Here is a 6,441-nt window from a genome sequence, read left to right on the forward strand (position 1 = left end):
TCCACATCAGTCATGTATTGCATAGTCAAATCTTTCTTCAAGATTGATGTGTTGAAGGATGCTACTCCTCAGGGGGAGCAGCATAATGGAATTGGGAAGCTTGTGCCTCCACTTTGGCATTGTTGTCAAAGGGGGAGAAGATGTGAAGCGGAGAAGATATCTACAGAAATTGGGGGAGAAGATGTGAAGTGGAGAGATATCTTTGTATATTGCCATCAATGCCAAAGGGGGAGATTGTTGGCATTATGTGAACCGGTATGTGGACATAATGACATTGTATGTTGTCATTGATGTCAATATGTTGAAGAGGTGTGAACCGGCATATGTGAGAACCGATATAACACTGTGAATCGACATTTGTGCCAAAGTGAAGTGGTGTGCTTATTCATGATGAACCGGCATATAGTTATGGGAACCGGCATATGGAAGTATTGTATGACTACTGGTTGGTAGTCTCAACTTCAGGGTTTCCGATTGATGTGCTTCAAGCATGTGTGGCTCAACCGATGATATTATGTGATGAGTTAGCATTGTAAAGAAGAATAGATCATGTTGCCACGTAAGCCTGTATGCGTGAAGGATCTTGCATGAAGGAGATTGTTCCTATCTACCTCAGGAATGTGTGAAGTCTGTAAAATGGTGATAACGTGTGATGGGTTATCAGTCGCCATAAAATCAGTGGAAATGGACGATGGAGAATGTCTTGAGTTTGGATCAAGATCTGCTGCATTTAATGCAGTGTGCTCAATGGTCAAGATTGAACCGTTTGAATTCCTTAACCTAACAGGTTTAGGGTTTAGGGTTTATGCTACCAACCTATCTGTTTTCCTATAAGGTCGATGTTGTGTCTCTTTTTGAGGTTGTTGGCAAAAGTTGTGTGTGTATCCAAGAGAAGGGATACGTGATTCTTGCCAAACCAAAAGGAGAGAAGTGATACCTGCAGAGTGTAAGTGCAGAAGGTGAAGAGGAGCTTAAGCGGATTTGCATTGGCATTGAGTGTTGTTACCAGATCATTGTAATACCTATTGATCTCTAACCACCTCAACAGTTGGAAAATCCCTTAACAAGGTAGCCTTAACTGGCTTGCTGAAAATCCTTTAACAGGGTAATTCAAAGCTACTGAGTTCAAAATCCTTTAGCTATTGAGTTCTTGAAATCCTCTAACAAGGTAACCTTTAACGGGGTTTAACCCTTAACCAAGTATTGTAGCCATCCTTTAACCAGGTGATCCCTAACAGGATCGGTTCCTAACAGAACATATTGTAATGTCTCTAACCAGACAAGGCTTCTAACAGAGCGGACTTCTAAAGAGTTCAAAAATAGCTTGTGGGTATTCATCCCCACCGTGGTTTTTCCCAGTTGGGTTTCCACGTGAAAAATATGTGTGTCATGTGTGATGCTTTTATCTTATGATGCTTTGCTATTGTCTGTCAAGCATATGATGGTTCTGTGTTTTATGCATGTCAATAAAACATGTTGAACTAGCTGTTATTAAGATCTGATGATAGATTACCTGTTTATGCATAAGGGTGAAATGGTAGTATAGTCTTGAGTTGAGTGGTAAGCTAAGTGAGTAACTGGTTAATGCTTGTCTCAGACGTTCTTAGCTTTACCGGTTGCACTCTGTTTCAAACCGGTGTCATTGTTTGCTAGTCATTTGGAGTGTCTGTTGTCAAACCGGTTTAGGACTGTATTTTTGCCTGTACTGATTCACCCCCCCCCCCCTCTCAATACCGGTTTGGTACTATTCACTCATCATTGAGTTATCAATTGGTTCAATGAGCCTATCACTACTATGCATCTGAATAAATTCTATGCTTAAAAGTATTAGTAGAAAATACCACAAAAATAGTGAAAAGGCATAAAAGTCTAAAAATTAGAAAAGCAGCAAAAATCCCCTAAAAGCATAAAAGGAGAAAAATATAAAAATTGTAAAACAACAAAAACAGTTAAAAAAATAAAATATGGAAAAAATTCAATTAATTTAGATGGTGAAAACTCAGTAAATAGGCACTATCTAAAAGTGGGCTCTTCCATATATGAGATCACTTTGCACATCTATCCATCCTATCATATCCATCTATCTTTGCGTATCTATCTTATCTTTCGCATCCATTGCTTTGAACCATTGGCAAGAAATATGTAGCTTATCAAATAGTTATCAATCTTTGATATACTTATCGTAGTCACTATTTTGGATTTTATCAGAATCAATCAATTTGCAGTTGTATCCCACCATGGTTCGGTACATCCATAATAAAGTTTGTTTCCGTTGGGGGCAAAATCATAAACTCCTTTTGCTAAGGAAATCTTTGAAAATCCAAAAACATTTGAAAAACAGAGAAAAACCAAAAACACCTAGGGTTTTGAAATAGACAATAAATAACAAGGCAATGAAGATCAAGGCATTTGTAACAATTGGATCGTGCAACTCATAATACAAATATTCAACCAGCAAGTAACGAAGGATTATCAAGGATCATTCATAAAGATGATTATATCAGTTAATGACCATGAGAACATATGTATGACTCGCAAGATTTAGTGTTTATATCTTCATTTTTGCTAATCCTGTGTCCTAAGGAACTCAATGATGTCCATGACTAGAGGAGCTATGATGGGGCATGATTATTTTATTTGTTTGTTGTATGTGGTTTATCTCTTAGTAAGGTATGTACTTGTCTAAGGATATGATTGACAAAAGATCATGGAGGACATTCTGAGTCATGCTTGAAAAGGGATAATCCTTGTCTATGCTGCAAGAAATACTCAGGTCAACTTTAATCGTTATGTCAAGTTGCTTGTATAAACTTTCTATATCAAAATCCATGTAAGAAACACTTAGTTTAGCTTGAATCATTATGTCAAGTTGCTTGTATTTTCTTACAATATTTAAAAGCTCAATGATGAAATCAAGCACTGTTATAAGAAAGCATGTGAGAAATGGCAATATCATTTAAGTTAGATCATTTTAAATTAGTTCATTATCATCTACATTATAAGAATTCATTGTCAGTTGCATTATAAGCATTTCATTCAAGATCAATGGTCAAAGTGAAGATTGAGTATATTTGGACAAACAAAAAAATAATTGCATTGATCATGACAAATTTCATTAGATTGCATTTAATTAATTAAGTTCATTTCATCTTTTAAATCATTAGGTTTGCATGTTATCATAATCACCATGTCATTCACTATTCATCATTTATCAGATGCATTCATTTCAATTGCAATAGGTTTGCATTCATCATATCATTATTAGTTAGATTCATTTCTCATTATCATTTTTTTGCATCTAGTTATCATTAGTTTCATTTAGAACCATACACCCATTAGGTTCATTTAATTGCATTTAGAACCATTAACCATATTATTATTTCATCATGATTTATATATCTCATCATTTAATCATTATACGCATTTACATTTACATCCATAATCATAAAAATCAAAAATCAAATGCATTTCAAGTAAATCATTTCATCATCTTATCATCACATGCATATACATCAAGGAATAGAAATAAACATCCATTTCATATTTTCATCATTTTTCATATAGATCATGTCAAGCATATATAAATATCATTATCACATCATATAGATCATTTTCATATCATCAAGATAACATCATGGAATATAAAGGAAGGGAAAGATCACCATTACATCATCCATATAATCACTGCATATATAGATCAGTAAAGCATCATCCATGTAATCAATGCATATAGGTCATTGCCATCAAAGTAGAATGCATAATCAATCATGAATCATAACCATCATATAGATTCCATGCCCGCATATCATCATAAACAATAAACAGTCCAAGTATACAATGATATCAAAGAAATAATCAATAAAATACAATGTCCCATGATACAAATCAATGTCTCATATCAATATGTCAACTAGGACAAAGAGCAACACTCTATTTAGATGTTGTATGCCTCGTTGGTCCTCCTTCTCCCCCCTGGATGAATCAATACATATAGATCCTCCTGCAACATGATATCAACAAAATGTCAATTCTTAATCCAATCAATCGCTTTGATCAATCAATCAGCTATCATATCCGCTCACTTGATATTTCTATCAATCTCTTTGACCACATATTAGTGACGCTCATTCATCATGAGGTTACGCATCTAGTCTATCCAATCTTGAGTTTACATCATTGGCGTTCATCAATCATGAAGTCAATCAAACTTTATCCTATCAGATCATCAAAGCTTCGAGTTTATATCATTGACCCTCATCGATCATGAGGTCAATCAAACTCTATCAATCATCAAATCAAGCAGAATATCAAAGTAATTGAAGGGAAGACATTTTCATCAATCAAAGTTGCAGAAATTTAAATCAATTATCGTCAGATCAATCGCTCAATCAAAAAAATTCAACAAATTCACGATCAATCTCCCGAGGGGGCACACAATCAAGAGTTTTATCTTTGTTAGGGGCATTATCAAGACTTGATTTAATCTTTGAAACAATGTTTTCTCAACATCATTTCAAAGAGGGGCAAAATGTATACACATAAAATTGGCTATGAGCAATTAAATAAATATTTTATATTTATTTAATAATTATTCTTCTATTAAATAGTTAATTTGAAAATATTAATTTATTTAATTCGTTTCATATTCTTCTATTAATTAATTTAATTGAAATATTTTATTAATTAATTCATTTAGCTTTTCTTCTAACCCAATTAATTAAATATCTAATTTTTAATTATACTTCTATCCACTATCCTATGGTCTCATCAATTAAATAATTTTTTAATTATTTAATCTCCCTTTTCCAACTCCCCTCATCTCCACATCACTTCTTCTTTGCCAACTCATCCATCATGTGGCTAAAGATATTAATTTTTAATTAAAAAAATATTAATATGCATCATTATCTTCAACATTCATTCTATTCTTCAAATAATGTGTACGTACACACATTCCTTAATCTTCCTATATTCTCTCCAACCTTCCTACATCTTTGGAGGAGGTTGAGTCCACTTGTCCTCTTATTCCTAAATCTTCTCCAACTATCCTATATTTTCTCAGTCTTCATTCTTAGTCAATGTGAGATTAATGACACTTGACTTCTCTTTCCACCTTTTCCTCCATCATGTAGGTGTAGGAGGAACATCTTCCATCTTTCTCTCTCACATCTCATAGCCATCCAAATTGCAATATTTGATCATGATTGTTGATCTCTGCCACCTAATCTTATGCACTAAAAAATCTATAAATAGAGGTCTCCTAAGCCATTTTTGAAACTAATAGCTAATCACATAGTCTTCATTTTGCATTTGTGAGTTTTGACTTTAAAGTAATTTAGCATTTTAGGAGTTTTATCATAGCATATCATTATCTTTTCATATTAGCTTAATATCATTTAGCATATCAATCAGCAACCAGTTATCTGTCCATTTTTTAGATGCCATCTTGGAAGCTACCAGTGCTTGTCGGAGAGAAAAATCATCTGCAACCAAGAACAATGGGGTCAGGACACAATGAGACATAAATCATGAAGGTATAACAATTTCATTTGCTTTTTCATTTCATGTTGTTTCATTGGTTGAAGCTTGAGTCATATTTGCATGATAGACTAATGAGTTTGCAGGTTTAATCTCCGAGGTGAAACTTAAGTGGATACACATTATTTTCAACTCTAATGCACAATGCATTCTAATGCCACACAATAAAATTAATACATTACTTTTATGAATCATTTAATTCCCCTTTACACATGAAATGATGTATTCTCACAAAACATGATGCTTAATATATGCAATACAAGTGTAATGATTCATAATACATCATGAACATGAATCTTAATCTATCTCTATCACATCTAAATGTAATTCTATGCAGAAAATAATGCATTTCCCAATAAAAGATCAATCATAAATTGCTAATCTAAATCAAACAAAGAAAGAATCATGTCTACCATTAAGGAATACAGAAACAAGAGAGCGGTCAAGGACCACTAAGCATCAAAGATTGCATGAATTGGTCATCAAGGAGATCATCATACAATGGGAACTCCTTGAAACATAAGAGGGTCACATAAATCCAAACAATATACACTCATCAATCTATCATGCTAAGACAACCGGGAAACACCATCATCATCATCACCAAAACCATTCACACACACACTAGACACACAAAGGTCAAGAAAAGCTCACTCCCATGGAATAAGATGCTGACAACTGATACTTATCCTGCCATAATGGCTTTCGCATAGGGGTGTCTATCATTCCTGACTAGCAAAAGTACCTTGGAGGTGCTCTTCCTCAACAAGATGCACTACTTTAGTCCATTCATCTTGAAATCTCTATAACATGTTGAAAAGTGATGAGGGGAGATCAAGTGGAAAGCTTTACTCCCCTCAAGTGAGGGATGAAAGTTTCACAAAGGATTCCCTTCAACTTCTT

The sequence above is a fragment of the Cryptomeria japonica genome, chromosome 7 (genome assembly GCF_030272615.1).
Source record: "Cryptomeria japonica chromosome 7, Sugi_1.0, whole genome shotgun sequence".
Classification (NCBI taxonomy): Eukaryota; Viridiplantae; Streptophyta; class Pinopsida; order Cupressales; family Cupressaceae; genus Cryptomeria; species Cryptomeria japonica.